Source organism: Dermacentor variabilis, unplaced genomic scaffold (assembly GCF_050947875.1).
Source record: "Dermacentor variabilis isolate Ectoservices unplaced genomic scaffold, ASM5094787v1 scaffold_18, whole genome shotgun sequence".
In the NCBI taxonomy this organism is placed as follows: Eukaryota; Metazoa; Arthropoda; class Arachnida; order Ixodida; family Ixodidae; genus Dermacentor; species Dermacentor variabilis.
In genome coordinates this window covers 1,768,505-1,789,739 of record NW_027460346.1, presented here as the reverse complement: position 1 = coordinate 1,789,739, position 21,235 = coordinate 1,768,505, and positions in this window count along the sequence as shown.

Genomic DNA, 21,235 nt, shown 5'->3' with positions numbered 1-21,235 from the left:
TTACTCACACCGACCCAGACAAGCATGACACGTTTCGGTTCGGTAAATGATTTACGCCATCCTAGCATACGATATGGTGTGCCTAAACACCTGCGTTGCCTAAAGGTTGCAGGAATATTTTAGGTACTTTAGCCACCTTGAAGGAAAATTTAGCGACGTTTTCGTCTCACTTTAGCGACACAGTCCACAATATTATGGCAATACTGTGTATATGGTTTCTGCAGTCTTCCTTGGTGCGGGCATGTCTATCTGTCGTCCTTAATGAAGTCCAAGATTTTGATTTACCGCATGGGGAGCCTTTGGTATGCGCGCAAGCGTCGTGTAGGGGAAACATGCTTTGTTGAAGCAAAATTCAGAATACATCGCAAAGCTCCTCCGTGTCAAATGGTATCCCGTAGGCAAGTTTCACGCCAATGAACGGTGCTGGATTGTTCAATGCTATGGCGATGTCGATAGTAATGCTTGTAAACAACGATTTGACATCACCTCATCAGGGCTAATTCTGACATTTGACACCCATTCAAAGCAACCTAAATGCTTTTGAAAATTCTTCGACCTCCTTATAGCTATCTGGCTCAACTCTTCGAGATGGCATCCCCAAATCCTGTAGAACTGAGATCTGGCAAAATCAGTCATAGACCTCAGAGGGACGCCCAGTTTGTCGTGTAGATAGCGATAATTGCAGGAGCGATGCACTGCAGCACAAGAAGTTGAGCAGAGTGCAAGCTGAGAAAAGTTCAAGTAGAGAGTAGTGAAACTACTGAATCACTAATACCATTGAATCAGACCTAATAGTACTAAAAGAAGCATGGCTGCATTCTGCAATTTCCGATATGGAACTCTTGTCTTGCTTCCCACATCACGATATCTTCCGGCTTGACCGTGAGACCAAACGAGGCGGCGGTGTTTTGATGGCAGCTCACCAACGACTTCAGTGCAGTCCTCTCAACGTCCCTTTCACCCTAGAGCTACTATGTATAAAATACTGTAATTCTTATCCTACCCTACTTATTGGTACATGCTACCTCCCCCCCCCTTACGGTCATCCTTCATTCGTAACAGAATTCCACAGCGCCCTAAATCTACTTTCCATATCTAATCGCAGTGCTCACATGCTAATACTCGGCGACTTCAGTTTCCAAGCGATAACTTGGTCTAGCCTCGCCCTAACAATATCAGAATGTAACGTAGAAAGTAATTTCGTCGACACGTGCTTAACTTTTGGCTTGTCAAAACTTGTCTCAGCGCCAACTCGAGAATTCAGTAATCCCTCAATCATACTGGACCTAATCCTATCTTCGCATGCCGATAGCATATCACCCCGTACACATTTAACTGACCTAAGTGGTAACGCGGTAATCCACGCCACAGTTCATCTTGAGTTATCACATCAGAAAAAAATATAGGAAAGCTATCACGCTTTACGATAAAGGAACTTACCAGGCCATCAATGAAAAACTAACAACATTCTGCGATTGGTTCCTTACAGACTTTTCGTGGCGCTCTGTTCAGTGTAATTGGTCCCTTTTTTTTAAATGTAAGAGGTTGTTGCGAAGTGCATTCCCACCATTACCGTTATACAAAAATCGTCATCTCCCTGGTTCAACGCGTCACTAAAACGCCTCAGTAACAAGAAGAAAAAATTATTCCGGTCGGCGAAACAGCCAACAACCGATGCGCATGGGCCAAATATCGTGCTGCAGATAAAACGTTCGCAGCGCTATCTCAAAAAACTAAACGGTTTTTCTTTTCAACCACATTGCCAGATATGTTACGAAACAACTCAAAGCAATTCTGGTAGACCATTAACCTTAGTCATTCTAAATTGTTGTCGTTAACTGATGAGCATAACCACCCTGTTTCAGAAGGTGACGTCGCCCAAATTCTGAACAAATCTTTCTGCACCGTATTCACCAGTGAACCTAAAAACGAATTACCTGACACCCCATTCTTAAACGACGACATCATGCCATCATTAACGTTTGAACCTAATGGAATTTTGAAGGTTCCTGAATCATTGCCACTAACTTCATCTGGCATTGATGGAATCCACTGAAAAATACTCAAAAACGCAAAATATGTCTCAAGCACCATTTTAGCGCACATTTTTCAGCAATCTCTTCTATCTGGAGTGGTGCCGCTGGACTGGAAGGTGGGCAGAATCATCCCAGTTGCAAAAAAAGGTACCTCAGCTTCCTATCCCAACTACCATCCCATTTCCTTAACTTGTGTTTGCTCAAAAGTTACGGAGCATATCATCTACTCCCACATAGTAAAATTCCTAGTAGCTAACAAATTCTTCCATCCTAACCAATACGGCTTCCAGAAGGGACTATCTTGTGACACACAGCTTGCACTCTTCATGAATGACATCAGCTCTAGCAAAGATACTAACAAACCAGTAGGTGCCCTCTCTTTAGACTTCGAAAAAGCATTCAATAAAGTTCCGCACAAACGCTTGTTTTTAAAACTATCGCGCCTAAATTTAAGCCTCCCGATTTTTTGTTGGATACGGGACTTCTTGACTGTCAGCAGTTTGTTTACGCTAACAACGCTTCTTCCCATATGTCCCCCGTTCTTTCTGGCGTACCACAGGGCACTGTCCTTGGTCCTTTACTTTTCTTGATCTGCATTAATGACCTTCCTACTAACATTCAGTCTAACATCCTGCTTCGCCAATGATTGCGTTCTTTACCGCCCTGTACTTAATCCCTCTGATTCTGCCATTCTTCAGTTAGATCTTAACCGCATTCAAGCATGGTGCGAAAAATGGTTAATGAGACTGAATATTCAAAAAACCGGGCTCATTTCATTTCATCGAAGACAGTCGTACCAAACTTTTAAGTACACCATTTCGGGATCAGAAATTCTCTCCGTAGGCACTTATAAATACCTAGGCATAAAATTAACTTCCGATCTTTCTTGGTCATCGCACATATCACATGTTACTAACGACACTAACCGTGCACTTGGCTACTTGTGACGAACTTGAAAACTTGCTCCTCCTTCACTAACGATCCAAGCATGCTTAACACTAGTTCGGCCTAAGTCGCAATACGCATATGCAGTGTGGGACCCCTTTCAATCTGACTATGCACATACACTCGAAGCTGTCCAAAACCGTTCGATAAGGTTAGTTAAAAAAAAGGTTTGTTTATTCCGATTATTCATATTACACCAGCGTCATCATCATCATCAGCCTAGTTACGCCCACTGCAGGGCAAAGGCCTCTCCCATACTTCTCCAACTACCCCGGTCATGTACTAATTGTGGCCATGTTGTCCCTGCAAACGTCTTAATTTCATCCGCCCACCTAACTTTCTACCGCCCCCTGCTACGCTTCCCTTCCCTTGGAATCCAGTCCGTAACCCTTAATGACCATCGGTTATCTTCCCTCCTCATTACATGTCCTGCCCATGCCCATTTCTTTTTCTTGATTTCAACTAAGATGTCGTTTACCCGCGTTTGTTGCCTCACCCAATCTGCTCTTTTCTTATCCCTTAACGTTACAGCCATCATTCTTCTTTCCATAGCTCGTTGCGTCGTCCTGAATTTCAGCAGAACCCTTTTCGTAAGCCTCCAGGTTTCTGCCCCATATGTGAGTACTGGTAACACACAGCTGTTATACACTTTCCTTTTGAGGGATGGTGGCAACCTGCTGTTCATGATTTGAGAATGCCTGCCAAACGCACCCCAGCCCATTCTTATTCTTCTGGTTATTTCAGTCTCATGATCCGGATCCGTGGTCACTACCTGCCCTAAGTAGATGTATTCCCTTACCACTTCCAGTGCTTCGCTACCTATCGTAAACTGCTGTTCTCTTCCGAGACTGTTAAACAATACTTTAGTTTTCTGCAGATTAATTTTCAGACCCACCCTTCTGCTTTGCCTCTCCAGGTCAGTGAGCATGCCTTGCAATTGGTCTCCTGAGTTACTAAGCAAGGCAATATCATCAGCGAATCGCAAGTTGCTAAGGTATTCTCCATCAACTTTTATCCCCAATTCTTCCCACTCCAGGCCTCTGAATACCTCCTGTAAACATGCTGTGAATAGCATTGGAGATATCGTATCTCCCTGCCTGACGCCTTTCTTTATTGCGATTTTGTTGCTTTCTTTGTGGAGGACTACGGTGGCTGTGGAGCCGCTATAGATATCTTCCAGTATCTTTACATATGGCTCATCTACACCCTGATTCCGTAATGCCTCCATGACTGCTGAGGTTTCGACTGAATCAAACGCTTTCTCGTAATCAATGAAAGCTATATATAAGGGTTGGTTATATTCTGCACATTTCTCTATCACTTGATTGACAGTGTGAATATGGTCTATTGTTGAGTAGCCTTTACGGAATCCTGCCTGGTCCTTTGGTTGACAGAAGTCTAAGGTGTTCCTGATTCTATTTGCGATTACCTTAGTAAATACTTTGTAGGCAACGGACAGTAAGCTGATCGGTCTATAATTTTTCAAGTCTTTGGCGTCCCCTTTCTTATGGATTAGGATTATGTTAGCGTTCTTCCAAGATTCCGGTACGCTCGAGGTTATGAGGCATTGCGTATAGAGGGTGGCCAGTTTCTCTAGAACAATCTGACCACCATCCTTCAACAAATCTGCTGTTACCTGATCCTCCCCAGCTGCCTTCCCCCTTTGCATAGCTCCTAAGGCTTCCTTTACTTCTTCTGGCGTTACCTGTGGATCCCACAGGTACACCAGCGTATCTGCCCTTAAATCCCGCGCCAATATTAACACCCTAGCCTCGCTACGCAAAATTTCTCGCCTTTGTCTTGTTTATAAATTCTGTCACGCATCGCCTTCCCCATCTGCTATCGCTCCCGCCCACCGGACTTCATGCCGCACAAGGCATGGAAAGGCAGTTTATCCACCAGCAGCACGTTCTTCGGCCCATCTGCATTCATTTTTGTACAAACAGCCAAAGACTGGAATAGCCTCCTCACCGACGCCATGCACCACTGCAACCCCAGCATATTGAAGGAATTCATCGATCACCTTAGCGACTGATGTAACAGCCCACCCCTCATGTAATACCCCTCAACGGGGCATTTGAGGTATAATAAATAAATAAATAAATAAATAAATAAATAAATAAATAAATAAATAAATAAATAAAAGTCCTGTCTGGCGGAAGTACAAAAAGAAAGGGGCTCGTCTGCAGCTTTATCAATTCTGACCGTAAATTGCTAGCTGGGTCATCTTTTAGCAAGAAGTACGTACCTTTATTGTTTAGCATGACTGTTTGTCCAGCTCAGAAAATAACTACTCTTCGCTACTTTTGTCGTTCAGCGTGGCTAATAATATTTGGGGTTTTACGTGCCAAAACCACTTTCTGATTATGAGGCACGGCGTAGTGGAGGACTCCGGAAATTTTGACTACCTGGGGTTCTTTAACGTGCACCTAAATCTAAGCACACGGGTGTTTTCGCATTTCGCCCCCATCGAAATGCGGCCGCCGTGGCCGGGATTCGATCCCGCGACCTCGTGCTCAGCAGCCCAACACCATAGCCACTGAGCAACCACGGCGGGTCTTCAGCGTGGCTGTTTACCAGGTTCAGAAACAGGTACTCTTCGGTGCTTTTGTCGTTCAGCATAGCTGTTTACTGAGCTCGGGAAAAAAGTAGTCTTCGGTGCTTTTGTCGTTCAGCATTGCTGTTTGCCTCGCTCAGAAAAAGGCACGCTTCCTTATATTTGTCCTTCAGAATGGTTGTTCAGAAACCGGGAGGCTTAGGAAAAGGGTTCTACTTAAATTGAGGACGACGCAACGAGCTATGCAAAGAAGAATGATAGGTGTAACGTTAAGGGATAAGAAAAGAGCAGATTGGGTGGGGGAACAAACGCGAGTTAATGATATCTTAGTTGAAATCAAGAAAAAGAAATGGGGGGGGGCATGGGCAGGACACGTAATGAGGAGGGAAGATAACCGATGGTCATTAAGAGTTACGGAACGGATTCCAAGGGAAGAGAAGCGTAGCAGAGGGCGGCAGAAAGTTAGGTGGGCGCATGAGATTAAGAAGTTTGCAGGGACAACATGGCCACAATTAGTACATGACCGGGGTAGTTGGAGAAGTATGGGAGAGGCCTTTGCCATGCAGTGGGCGCAACCAGGTTGTTGCTCATCTGAGAAAAAGAGTACTCATCGGTAATTTTGTCGTTCAGCATGGCTGTTGCCCAGCTCATAAAAATGTACTCCTCAGCTGGCCTCGCGTTGGCTCTGGAATTTGAGCTTTCTCTTGCTTCTCGATTAAGGAGCTGTTCCCACCGCCTGTGCCGTAGAAGTTGTCTTTGCACTTCGAGCGATGGCAGAAATGAAAGAACGCCTGTGCTTTCTCCTCCTCTCGAAATGTCACCCTTAAATTAATAAGATTCTGGGGTTTTACGTGCCAAAAGCACGACATAATTATGAGGCATGCTGTAGTGGGGAACCCTGAATAAATTTAAAACACCTGATGTTCTTTAACGTGCCACCAATCCACAGGACACGGGCGTTTTTGCATGTCGCCCTCATCGAAATGCGGCCGCCGCGGCCGGGACTTGATCCCGCAACCTCGTGCTTAACAGCGCAACACCACAGCCGCTAAGCCACTATGACGTGTGTAATGTTTCAGACTACAGCCTGAAACAAATGCGAGCAAGGGGCCGTCGTTGCCAGCTGTTAACACTTAAGTGCTCGCCTTCTCTATCTTGTTCGCCTTCCTTCTCTCTATCTCTTCTGCGCGGCTAAACTGCTAATTTGTCGCGAAAGGAAAGCGCTATCCTGTCCTCTAACATGCCACGCACTAGTTGCAGCCCGTGAAGCGCATGTTTAAGCAATGCCGCAACACTAGAAGCGTACACTCCATCAAAGGCAGGTAGACAGTGACATTCTGCGTCGAGCCTGTCTGAGAAAGTGGGAACTGGAACTATGTGGTCATTCTGTGCCATTCCGTGCTTAAAATCGGATATCTTGTCGCATTTGGAAGTTAACGAAAGATCGGTCGGCCGGTTGGCTTTGGGAGCCTACGCTAAAAACACAAATGAGGCAGTGCAGGGTGACATGGGCCTCTTTTGAAGTTAGAGAAGCTGAGAGCAAAATTAGTTCCGAAGAAAGACTCAGGAACATAGATCAAAATAAATTGGTGGCTGAAGTGCATAGGTGTATGCACCTATAAAGCGTGGACACAGAAGAGGAAGAGATCACGCGAGTTGGCTGCCAAGTACACGCTGATTAAAAGTGTAAATAGACAACCAAGAGGCGACATAACGAAAGTGAAAGAAACAGAGACAGCGAATTGAATGCAAAGAATGAAGAAGGAAGGCCGTGGAGATTTACAAGAAAGGGAAGAAACAAATTAGAAGGGAAAATCTGTACGATAACACAGAATGTCATGTCTTGCTGTTTGAGGCTCTCGCTAGTTGGCCAAGTACAAAAAAATACCGGATTAAATATTCTCAACAAGATGACGCCTGTTACTGCTGCAGCCAAAAATCTGCAGACCACTCAGCCCATCTTAACGGAATACGAAGGGATTTACTCAGTGAGACCCGTAGGTAATGTATACCTTCTTCAGAAGGGCTTAGATTTAAAATGGACGAAAGCAACAACCGGTCTGCACTCGAGGCAAGCAAGAGACATTTAGAGTGCTGGTAAAAAAAAAGCAAGGAAGAGGTTGATACGACCGGAGCCGGCACAGGCGTAGGTAGCGGTACAACGTAGAGAGAGAAGTTTGGAGGAAAATGAAGTTGTATAGAAAAATTCTAGACTGAAGAACATGTGTAGCATACCTGATTAAATCAAGCAGGCTAGATGACAATTTGTCACCACCCCGTGTCAAAGGGGATGCTAATAAACCATCATTATCATTATCATCACCACCATCACTATATCTATTCATATGTATAACGAGTAAACTTAGAAGATGAAAGTAAGAACAGAATTAGCACTCATGACCGTGTTGACCCGGACTGTCATCTGCCGCTATTGTCCTGCTTTTGGTGTCCTATGTTTTCTCAAACGATCATGGAAATACAAGCCAGTTTAGCTGAGATATATATTATCGTGATCAGTAGATAAAAAGATTATGACTGTTTATGTGATGTGAACCATTAATAGAACGGCGTACACTAAATCTTGCACAACTAAAGGCGACGCACTTGCTTTCATTCTATACAACGTGCAACCTCATGAAAGGCTTATTTATCGACTACAAAGGTGAGAACTTACATCTCCTGCGAATTTTAGGTTTATGCACTACACCGCTGGCATTCTATGGTGAAATTAAACAACGAAATCAGGTGGATGCACAGTTTGAGATGTCTACGCGGCGATGTCAGGGGACGAAGGCGTTGCATGACGCTTGTCGCGGGAAGAATGTTGATGACATGTGTACGCACAGAGAAGTACGACACATGTCTAGCCATATTTAATGATTGGGCACCACTTGTGTCCCAGTGAGGCATGCTTATTCTTGAGGACTGACAAAGGGTGGATACTCACCAAGTATCAATCTATCTATCTATCTATCTATCTATCTATCTATCTATCTATCTATCTATCTATCTATCTATCTATCTATCTATCTATCTATCTATCTATCTATCTATCTATCTATCTGTCTGTCTGTCTGTCTGTCTGTCTATCTATCTATCTATCTATCTATCTATCTATCTATCTATCTATCTATCTATCTATCTATCTATCTATCTATCTATCTATCTATCTATCTATCTATCTATCTATCTATCTATCTATCTATCTATCTATCTATCTATCGTTTATTTCATTATCAAATACACTTCATGTGTACAGACAAAAAAGCCATCTATCAGGCTTGACGAGGTCCGTACCTCCGAGTACTGGCAGAGTAGGCGCACGACAAATACAGCACGTCAACAGAAATAAACGGTACAATGAACAGTGTCAGGTGTATTAACTGTATGGTCTTAGATCAGTTTCAGCTGTCAGAAATAGTAGTAAAAAGTATAATAACAAATCGTTATGTAAAAAAAACGCTTGTAGACACAAACAGGTTCACATGAGCACATAAATACCGAATGAGAATACACATCCTGTTGCGAAAGGAAAACACCGAGAAAATAGCCCATACTCAATGGCTAAATCAAAGAAAATCAAGTAAATCGAAGAATTCATTGAATATAATGCGCGATTGCATTTGAGGTCAACGTGGTTGTTACATATGCCTATGAGCAGAAATTACATGTTCAGGTTTTAAGCAGACACTTATTTTTTTCTTTTTTTACACAGAGAAGATTGCGCTTATGGAACTTATTTGTCGTCGAGCATACAGGGGTTACACAAGACCATTTTTTAGTACTTGTATTCGCCGTCTATGTAAGCTTCGTATGCATATATACACGAATATATCCGCCGGGATGCCGACTGACCCAGCAGCAGATAACAGCACCAGCCACGCCATACCCGGAATGGTAGGCAAAGAATGCATCTCCTTAAACCACTGCCTTCTCGGAGTCAACACAGTACTTCACGCAAGTTTTTCCTTACTAGCTTCATTTTGTGTTGCGTAATTTATTACGGCACAATATAGTGATAGCTCTTCCCGCGCCGGTAAAACGGCGCGAATGTTGCGCTTTCCCACAATATGCCTATGCTAGGCTTAGGAAAGACCACGATAAGTACGGGTATATGAGCGCAGAAAGTACGTACAACTCACAGTTTGGAATAGTGCACCCTACTTCACCTTGTCATGAGTCGCAATCAAAGTGACGACCCTCGGACTAGCCTTACGGGAGCCAACTCCTTTATGTGAACTCGGCAAGAACACACTGAGCGCGGAGTTTGGCACAAAACTAGTAAGTAAAAGACTATTTCGTGTTCTAGGACTGTGCTTCCGTCACCTGTCGCTACCCCATGCCGCGCAACATATGGGTCCTCATACCCGTTCTGCGGAATCGCCATCGATACAGGGAACAGGAAAACTTTCCTATGGTCATGCCCGGGACAGCAGCAAGCGCGTCTGCGACACCTCCGTGCAGCCGGCCTGCACCCGGGCCGCCTTCCTGTCCTACCACGCGGAACTCATGGGTCATTTCATGAGTTTCACCAAGGAACTTAGTTGCACACGTGTAAACTCCTTGCTAATGTATGCCCCAAAGCTACTTATCCAATAAAAAAGACAGTCTAGTCTCACCTGGGCACCTCATGTCATCTTAACTACCAATGCTGCACCCAGACCTCTGAGGCCTATTTCCACGTGCTCGGTGCCAGCAAAGATTCTGCGAGCCCCTGCTTCGCAAGGCGTATTCAATGTCTTTTTAACATTAGTAAGTTCAATAGCAATACTGCAATCTGGGCAAGTCGGAACAGATTTAGTATAAGTGATACACGAAGGAACGCGAACAGAAAGCAAGAAAAGACGAGGCCACAGCATTCATTAGTTGGCGCATCGTTCATAATGAATTGAGAGCACAATATACTAGTTTCAGTACGCATGTGGTTAAACAATGTGTTAGTAAAAAGACGACAGGCAAGTGAAAAAGAAGAGGACAAGACCTAACGTGGTCCTGGCGTCCTCTCTTTGGTCATCTGTGTTTTTTTTTTGTTTTTGCTAGCACAATCTACAGCCGCAACCCGAGCCGGCTGGTCCAGCTGATCACACTTACACGTACCTTTTTGACTTGTAGGTGTACTGATACATTTTTTAGTCTTATTTTCTTGCTTTATATGATGGTATGTTACCTCTAAATCCGAGAAATAATACTGTCAAGCCGCGCAGCGCCTAAAACATATTATTATAAGTGCTTTTCTACGGATAGTTCCTGCTTTTTTTTCTGTGTTGTGACGTCATGACGCAGCGTGTGTTCACGTGAGAGCAGGAAATTGCGACAGTTTGACACTTTCTCCGGCTCGCTCGGGCACTTGCTATTGGGCCTCACAAGGAGTACAGCAGCATATGAGGTGACCGACACGAGGCATACGAGGCTCGGAGGCATATCATTATTTCTTCTAGGGTTCGAGGTCTAGGACCTTCAGCTTCATTCATCACAAAAATTGAATTATCGAAAATACCACCGCAGTACTTCTTTAATGATTACTACATAAATCGGAAAACGCAGAGCCCGGAGAAAAAGCATGGTACGACGTGCTTGCCGTATTGTTTTGTAGAGATGCTCGTGTATCCTGCGGTTAAGCTCAATCAACTGACCACCACGCCTATAAGCGACTGTCGTTAGAACATTGAGAAAGAAGGGTTAAGCACTCGATTAAAAGCAACCATATTGCCACCTGGTGTTATGAGCCAGCAAACGGTCAGCATTGCGTGCCCAGCAAAAGCGGCGAAGAAGACGACGAAGTCAAGAGGATCCCGCGCGAGCTGGAGAGCTGCACTTCATGCCTGGCATTTTTCGTGTCTGGCGGCTGGTACTGTTGCTTGATCTTGCCTTAGCGCGTGACAAATTGGTGGAGGTGCAGGGTAATCTAATCTATGCACCAAACCCCTGAGCAGCAGGAGCTCCAGCCCCGTACCGGTGGTTACGCCTGTACACCACGCCAGCAGAAGGATCCGTGGACAAGCCCCTGAGTTTGGACTCCTCCCAGAGAAAACGGCAGCTTCGACCACCCCAACCAGTATGGAAGGCATAATGCTGATTCATTGTACTCTACTCAATTCGCGAACGCCGAACCCCTTTCACGGCGCCACACATGAGGATGCTGAAGATTGGCTGATGCACTATGAAAGTGTTGCCGCGTTCAACAAGTGGGATGATGCAGACAAACTGAAAAACGTATATTTCAGCCTTAACGATGGCGCACGTGTTTGGTATGGGAACCGTGCAGATGCCCTAACTTTATGGGCAGAATTCAAACGCCGCTTTCTTGATACGTATGCGAGCTCTGATTGCCGAGAGCGAGCTGAGCGTGATCTCCAGTCCCGTATACAAATTCCGAACAAAGGTGTCGCAATGTATGTCGAGGACATGACGCGTCTCTTTGGACGAGCCGACCCCAGCATGTCGGAAGAAGATGCGGTACCTGATGCGCGGAGTGAAAGAGCAGCTGTTCGGCGGTCTCGTGCGCAGTCCTCCCAAGGCTGTGTCAGAATTTCTTTCCGAGACCGTCACCATGCAACACACTCTTCGGCGGCGGGCACCATCATACGATCGCCAAGTGAACGCTGCCTCACCTACGGACTTCTTCGGAATTCTCGGCGGCCACGTTGATTTATTTCGAGAGCTCATTCATTCCGTAATCCGCAAAGGACTCTAGAAACTGTCGGTACCCTCACATCTGACGCTCAGCTCTTTGTCTAGCGTTCTCCGGGAAGAAGTCTAGCATGCGCTAAGAGAACCACCCTTCAACACAGAAGCTCGACCACTAAGAAATGACAGCCCCCGTATGTCAAATTCGCGAACTTTGAGGCAACCTGCCCCACCCTCCTCTCCGCTTCGCACCGCGTGCCCGGCCATGCTACAGCCCGTCCAAGCAGTCTCGCATTACCAGGACCAACGACAGGCCCCAAGGAAATCAGATGTGTAGCGGGCACCTGATCGCCGCCCCCTTTGCTTTCACTGTGGCGAAGCTGGGCATGTCTACCGACAGTGTTCCTATCGAGAGATCGGACTACGCGGATTCTCAGCAAACTCGCCGCGACCTAGGTTCGGCCAGCGTCCTCCTGAAATTTAAGAATACGTTGCCCAGCAGCGTTGATCCCCATCAGCTCGACACCAGCCCCGCTCCCATTCGCCGCGGCGGTTTTCTCCAACTCGCCGTAAGTATTCGAGCGTGGTGCAAGGTCGGTCGCCCAGCCCGCGCCGGGAAAACTAACTACAGCGGCCTTCGGGAGCCAGGTCGCTCAGTATGGACATGCTCAAGGACCCCTACTGACGCGTACGCGGACCGGCGATACATCGACGACGACAGTACCTGCTGATTACGGAAGAAGAATTTCCTTGGAAATTCCTGTACTGCTCGACAGTCGTGAATTGACAGCTTTAGTGGACACTGGAGCAGATTATTCTATAATCAGCGAAAAACTGGCCACCCTTCTGAAGAAAGCGACGACCCCTTGGAATCAAACGCCAGTTCGTACAACTGGCGGGCACATCGTCACACCACTCGGCATGTGCACGGCACGAATACAGATTCGCGGCTCTACGTTTGTTGCTAGCTTGAGCATTCTCCCTCAGTGTTCTCGAGACTTAATCATCGGCATGGACTTTCTCAGGGAGCACGGAGCTATCATTGACATTCGACAACGCCTTGTCACTTTCTCGACAAGGAGCGCCGCAGCGACGACCAAAACCACCTACCGTCGAGCATCTCTTTGTGTCATCGACGACGCTGTCACGTTACCACCGCGTGTAAGTATCGTGGTTCATGTGACAGACTCTTACATGGTGAAGCGGTCGCAGAAAGCAATCGCTCTCTCCTGCTTTCTCTAGGTGTTTGCGTAGCAAGAAGCCTTATTGATTTCCATGATGGCCACTGGGAGGTTCTTGTCACGAACTTCAGCTACGAACACCGGCCCCTTTTCCCCTGTACTGTCATCGCCTACGCCGACCCGATCGCCGATTTCACTGAGTGTTTTGTTTCCCAGGTAATAGGCACTGTTGAAGCACCTTTACGCAACGTCGACATTAGTCCAACGCTTCCTGAAGAGAACAAAGAACCCCTGCGCGAGCTGTTGCTCGAGTTCCACTCTTGCTTTGCACGGTAGTCGAAGATACGTCAAACATCGATTACGAAACACCGTATCATCACCTATGACGACGCGCCTCCCATACGGCAACAGCCTTATCGTGTTTCCCCGACCTAACGACATGCGATACAAATGCAGGTGCAGGAAATGCTTCAAGACGGCGCGACCCGCCGTGGTTGCTCAGTGGCTATGGTGTTGGGCTGCTGAGCACGAGGTCGCGGGATCGAATCCCGGCCACGGCGGCCGCATTTCGATGGGGGCGAAATGCGAAAACACCCGTGTACTTAGATTTAGGTGCACGTTAAAGAACCCCAGGTGGTCAAAATTTCCGGAGTCCTCCACTACGGCGTGCCTCATAATCAGAAAGTGGTTTTGGCACGTAAAACCCCATAATTATTTTAAGACGGCGCAATACAGCCTTTATACAGTCCCTGGTCATTGCCAGTCGTTCTTGTTAAAAAGAAAGATGGCACGCTTCGGTTTTGTGTTGACTACCAGAAGGTATACAACGTCGAAAAGCAAGAAGTGTACCAGTTGCCTCGTGTCGACGATTCTATGGACAGGCTGAGGCGCGGGAAGTATTTCTCCTCTATCGATTCGAAAAGTGGCTACTGGCAAGTTGAAGTAGATGAGCGGGACCGCGAGAAAACTACTTTTGTGACTCCGGACGGCCTTCACGAATTTAGAGTACTCCCTTTCGCCTCTGTTTCGCTCCAGCCACATTCTAGCGAATGATGGATACCGCTCTCTCTGCCCTCAAATGGCAAAGCTGCCTCGTTATCTCGATGATGTCGTGGTCTTTTCGGAAAGTTTTGACGAGCACCTTCGACGCATTTGGAATGTACTCGAAGCCATTCGATCGGCTGATCATACATTGAAGCCAGAGAAATGCAATTTCGGTTACGAGGAACCCAAGTTCCTTGGTCACGTCGTGAGCGCGGCAGGCGTTCGGCCCAATCCTGAGAAGACTGCTGCCGTAGCTGCTTTTCCAGCTCCAACCGACTAGAAAAGTGTCCGACGATTTTTGGGCTTGTGTGCATATTATCGACGCTTCTTGAAAATTTTTCGAAGATTGCAGAGCCGCTATTTCGCCTTACGCGTGACGACGCGCCATTGCTCTGGACTGATGAAGAACAGACCACCTTTGCGGAGCTACAACGTCGATTGTCTTCTCTTCCCGTGCTCGGTCATATTGATGAAGATGCTGACACAGAAGTACGCACTGACGCCAGCAGTTTCGGTCTTGAAGCTATCCTGGTGCAACGGCAAGACGGGATTGAACGAGTTATCGCCTACGCGAGCCGCACTCTGTCACGCGCCGAGTCCAATTATTCCACCACAGAGTAGTGCCTCGCGGTTATTTCGGCTACTACAAAGTTTAGATCGTATCTCTACGGGCGACCATTTAAAGTTGTGACCAATCATCACGCTTCGTGCTGGTTGACCAACCTCCGAGACCCTTCTGGACAGTTGGCACGTTGGAGTCTGCGACTCCAGGAATTTAACATCACCACCGTATACAAGTCCGGCAGAAAACATGAAGATGCTGACACGCTATCACGAGCACCTGTTGAATCTCAGAATCCTGACGAGGGAGACGACAGCGCCTTCCTGGGAGCCCTCAGCGGGCCGGATCTGCTCGCTAAACAGCGATCGGACGCTGAGTTAAGGCCCATCATCGACCACTTAGAAGGCGATATCGCGTCCATTCCTCGCCCTATTTCGCGACGGTTGTCGTCATTTTGCCTACGAGAGGGCATCTTATACAAAAGAAACACAGGTGCTAGCGACAAACCACATCTTCTAATAGTGCCTCAAGAGCTTTGCGACGACGTCGTGGCAGTCGGATGACGTCCGACTGCCACGACGAACCGACATCTGGTCACTTGGGCTACTGAAGGACTCTAGACAGGGTGCGACAACTGTACTAGTGGCCTAGACTGACTGCTTGTGTCAAACGCTACGTGAAAGGATGCCGTGAATTCCAGCGCCGAAAGTCACCACCCTTCAAGCCTGCAGGCATTCTACAACCCATCGACCCTCCGCGAACGCTGTTTGATCAAGTTGGAATGGACCTTCTTGGACCATTTCCATTGTCTTCCTCCGGCAATAAGTGAATCATTGTCGCAACTGATTACTTGACGCGTTACGCTGAGACGAAGGCACTACCACGTGGGACAGCATCTGAAGTTGCCCAGTTTTTTATGCATCACATTGTGCTTCGGCATAGCGCACCGTCATTCATCATCACTGACCGAGGGACGGCATTTACGGCGAAACTTCTGGACGACAAATTCAAGTTAAGTTACACGAGTCATCGAAAGGCCACTGCATACCACCCCCAGACTAATGACTTGACAGAAAGACTAAACAAAACACTGGCAGACATGATCTCTATGTACGTGTATGTGCAGCACAAAACGTGGGACGAAATCCTGCCGTACGTAACATTTGCGTACAACACTGCCACGCAGGAAACTAGACGATTCACGCCGTTTCGTCTCGTTTATCGTCGAGATGTTCAAACTATGCTAGAGGCCATGATTCCGTATGAAGACATCGATCAGCTCAACCAGTTAGCTCCTGACGTCGAGGAGTACATTCAGCGCACCAAGGAAGCACGTCAACAGGCCCGTGTACACTTATGTGTACACGGGCCTGTTGTACACAGGCCCGTGTACACATCTGTACACAGCAGTGTACAGATGCAATTAGGTGCAATCTCCACCATCGAAAAGTTACCTATGAGCCTGGTGACCAAGTTTGGGCTTGGACCCCGATTAGACGGCGAGGCCTGAGCGAGAAACTCCTGAGCAAGTACTTCGGACCATGCACAATACTAAGGCGTGTAAGCGACGTGAACTATGAAAGGATTTCAGACGGACACTTGCCATCGCCCAAGCGCCGATTACCACGCGCAGAGATTGTACATGTCGTCCGTCTCAAGCCGTATTTTACGCGGTGATGTTAATATAGCGTACTGTTGAAACAAACTTTTTTTTTCTTCTGTAGTCGCGTTGTCCTCCAAAGAACCGCGAGGTGTTTTTTTTTTGTTCCCGACGACAGAAGACATTTTCTTTGCCTCGTGTGCATGTCCGTATGTGTGCTAGCACGTTTCCTTTTTTTGTCTTCATTTTCGTACCTCATTTTCGTACTTTCCGTGTACGTCTTGTGTTTGAGCATCGAGGCGATGTGTCATTGGGAGGGGGAATAATGCAACCTGGTGTTATGAGTCAGCAAACAGTCAGCATTGCGTGCCCAGCAAAAACGGCGAAGAAGACGACGAAGAGGATCCCGCGCCAGCTGGAGAACTCCTCCCTTACGGCATTTTAAACGCCATGTTGCAAGACCACCTGAGCAGCCTAGAAACAAACGTTATCATTGCAACAGATGCCTCACAGTGCGAGGAAAAAGCTGGCATTGGAATATTTTGTCCTGCGCTCGACTGGTCTTTTTCTTTAAGGTTGCCTGATTTTGTGCCTATTTTTCTGGCCGAGTTGTTAGCAGTAATCCTAGCTTTACGTAAATTAGACCCAATTATTACAAGAGCTGCCATTCTGACTGACTCCCTTTCAGTATGCTCTTGCCTTACCGCTACTAATGAGTCACCCATGCTAAAACTATTCCGCTTACTAGTTCCTGCCCATGTGCGATGTGTTCATTTGATTTGGGTGCCAGGGCATAAAGGTTTGTTTTTTAATGAAACTGCTGATTCACTGGCAAATGCATCACTATCCGGCCCTGTTCTTCCTATTCTACCAGTGACAGCACAGATCACGGCGACAAGATTTCGGATGCGATCAATAAGATTAGCCTTATCAAACCCACATTTGACTGCTTCTCCAGAGTATAAGCACCTGGCATTTCCCTGGCATAGCGAATCCTGTGACACAAAGATGCTGGAGGTCTGCCTCACCAAATTACGCTGCCGCATACCCTCGCTGAATTTCTACTTACACAGGTCGGGTTTGGTTCCCTCCCCCCTCTGTTCTTTTTGTAATGAGGAAGAGACGATACACCACTTTCTTCTATCTTGTCGCCGCTTTACTGCGCTTAGAAAAAGATGGTTGGAAATACCTTTTCGAAGAATTGGCCTGGACTTGACAGAACCTGCAATTCTTTCGTTCGGAGCGTCCACTTTGGGATTCAGCCACACGGATGCATGCTTCGCTGTCCGAACATTCCTTATGGAATCTAAACGAATGCCCTGCTAAATTCCTTTATTTTTGTTTTTACTTTTAAGTTAATTATTACCAATTCAATATTACCTTCCTGATGTTATTTAACAGGCAATTCTGCGCTATTCAATGCTATTTCAATAACTATTAGGAAATTTATGCTCCATAATAATTTCGAATAATCCACCCATCTCTTGGCCAATCCCCCATCGTGGGTAGGAGCCACACGCATCACAGGCCACAACAACAACAACAACAACCGCCCTTCGTGTCTGGCTGCTGGTACTATTGCTTGCTCTTGCCTTAGCGAGTGAATATATGCAGCTTGAGCTGTATTTGGTTGGGAATCACAAGCAGCGTTACTTCAAGTTGTACAGGAAGGTTCGCGGTGAAAAGCAGAATTTGGGCGCGGTTTTGGTACAGAAATGAAAGGTAAAAAATTCGTCGTATCCGTACTTGACGACTATGAACTGCTCAGGCACGCTTTCTCATCGCCTTTGTTTTTGCTTATCATACGAATCCGCAAACTATTTGCATCAACCCATCACGAATTTGTGTGCGCTTGTATGCACGCTGCGCTCAAGAGGTGGGAAGCAAGGTAGTGCCCCAGTTTGTGAATCGCTGGTTACGAATTTGGACAAGTGTAGGTGTGATTACCATAACTATTCTACGTTACCAGTGTAAATACAACTGCAGAAAACGTGACTTGCCTTATTTTGAATGTCGGTGAGATCCAAGTGCCTTTGTTGGAGAAGCTGGCAGCTGCTGATGTTTAGGGTTGCTTTAAGACCTCAGTTGAGTTCAAGGGAGATCAAGGACTTTCTAACCGACAAAAGTATTTTAGCCGGTTGTTATAGGCGCTTCTATTTCTTGTCTCCCAAATCAGGGAAAAATAAATAGGTCAGGAAACCTTCAAGAAAAGTGAGGCAGCGATGGAGGCGGCCGTTGAAAGGTACCTTAACTAATGCCTCGTTTTTCGTTCACCTATAGCGCTTTTAATGCGCATTACACACCATACCCTCTCTTTCCTTGGCATTTTCTCTCTGTTTTTAGCGTTCTTTATACATGCACTTTCCTTCCGCTTTCCTAGTGAAACGCAAACGTCAGACCTTTCGTGGAGATAAGTACCTGCTTCTAAACACGTGCCGAGAACCTTCATTTTTGTTGTTTCGTTGTTGCTTATTCATTTTTACACGGCTTGTAACGACGACAAATTATCGCTGAACGATTTCAGTCGGTGCCGGCGGCCGACGACCGTGCTGATTTCCCGGCAATCCGCACGTGGTTAGCAATTGTCAACTTCTCGAGTATGCATACGGCGCTGCAAACAGGAAATGCGATTTCCGGGTTTCCGGGCTCTGGGACGGAGGCTTGGCAAAGCCACAGGGCGGAGTCTTAGTTTTACAGCGAAGCTGTACCTGGCTAGGGTTCCCTGCATTTCTTGTGTGCGTCAACGAAAACCACCATCATCAATGGCTCGCGTCCCCAAGCACTCATACCCCTGTAAGCAAGGAAGAAATGCAATGGATCATAGCCCCGTAAGGCAGATCGAGGCTTTAAACATTCAACAAAGTGACAGAGCTTATATTCATTCTAATCACGCATACCACACAGAGAACAGCCTAACGAAAACTGTCAACATCAATGGCTCATACCCCCAAGTGCAAGTAAAAATGCAATGGCTTATGTCCCCGTAAGGTTCATGACTACAAAACGTATGCATAGTTGTCCTCTTGACTCGCAAGAGGACAAAGGCAGTGGTTGTGACAATGAATGCCTGGGCCATACGAGCTACAGACGGAATTGTGATATTCAATGTGCATATATACCCAGACACGCCCTAGTGTAATATCGAGAAGTTCATGACTACGCAGTCTGCATGGGTTAGTTGTGATGACAGTACCCCTGTTATCATCGTTGGATACTTCAAGGATATTTCAAAGCCAAACAAGAAATGGTTCACTCAGCTTGTGCTAAAAATGCTTGCTTTGAAGTGCCACATCAATCCAAGTCACTCAACTATACTCAACAACGGTCGTGTATAGATTTAACTTTGACCACGATTCTATCTTAGGTTGTAACTGAACCAATCAATGTATATCACAGTTTTCACAAAGCTATCGTCACTGCCATTACTGAATGATAACAAATATATTTATCCTTGTCTAACCCTGTGTGATGTCCTACAACTTCGCTGGTCATCCACATTCACAGAGTGGAATGGCTCTCAATTTTTTGTCTGTTCTCCCGTTTACTTCCAGCACATCAGACATCGAAAGCGTCAAAGTTGCTATGGGGAACTGGAGCTGGAGTTTCGAACTGACACACAGCACCCACTTCCGGAAACCTCACGCGTTGTTTAGGCCTACAAGCAGAAGAGCCAGCAGTGGTACGGAGGGGGATGTGACAAAGCTGTGAAAAAGCTTGATGGTCATTGTTGTTCCTGTGTGGTTCCTGTTGCCACAAGAAAAAAGCCGTAACATAGCCTGTAACATAAAATTCTATTATTTTTCGTGAAAACTACGAGCATGAGCGACGACGACGTTGGACTCCAGCAGGTGCGATGACACGACGTTTCAACTCCTTTTTTTTCTACAGATTTCCGGATAATATACCCCTGTGTATTTGATTTTATTGAAAGCGAAAATGAGAATGACCAAGGATTTTTTTTCGGGAGTGCTAATGCCCCAGCTACACTGACGGAAGAAAGCACGCGGCGTGCCGCCGGCGATAATATCCCAGGGGTGAATGCCCGCATGGCTGCCATTGGCTGTTTTCGAGCAGACGCTCTTCCGACGCCAGCGCCAAGGTCCCCTTCAGTTACGGCCCTAGCATGAGGGCGATACTTTGGCAAAATCGCGGTGCACACAATTGTTTACGTTGTCATGGCAACAGAAACAGCAGGTACGCGGCACCTCATCACCCTAGCGCTCTTTGCGATTTCTTTGTCTTTATTATGACGACCCGTTCCACTCCCTCTCCACCCTTCCCCATGCCCCACACGCCTTTACTTTTCCTTTCTTTTTGCCTGCCCGCGGCGCGTCTTTTTTTTACCGCGCGTGTGCTCTAAAGCAGGCATTGTGAACTGCCAGCTGGCGAGTGGTGCGCCGTGGGTTCTTAATGCGTTAGCACGCGCGCAGTCTTGTGCATACTTTGAGTATGCCAGCGTATGCCACAACATATATAAATTCCACTTCCAACACAACAGATCTTTGGCCTCGTTTTATTGACTTCCGTTTCCGAAAACGTTTTCACATAACTTGGCATGATACATGCTCAGAAAATAAACAAAGGTGAAAAATGCATGACATGTACATAATTACAAAAAACACAAAAGTTCACAGAGAGTGAAATAACAAAAAATCTAAAACTCAAGAAAACGCGAAGGCCGTT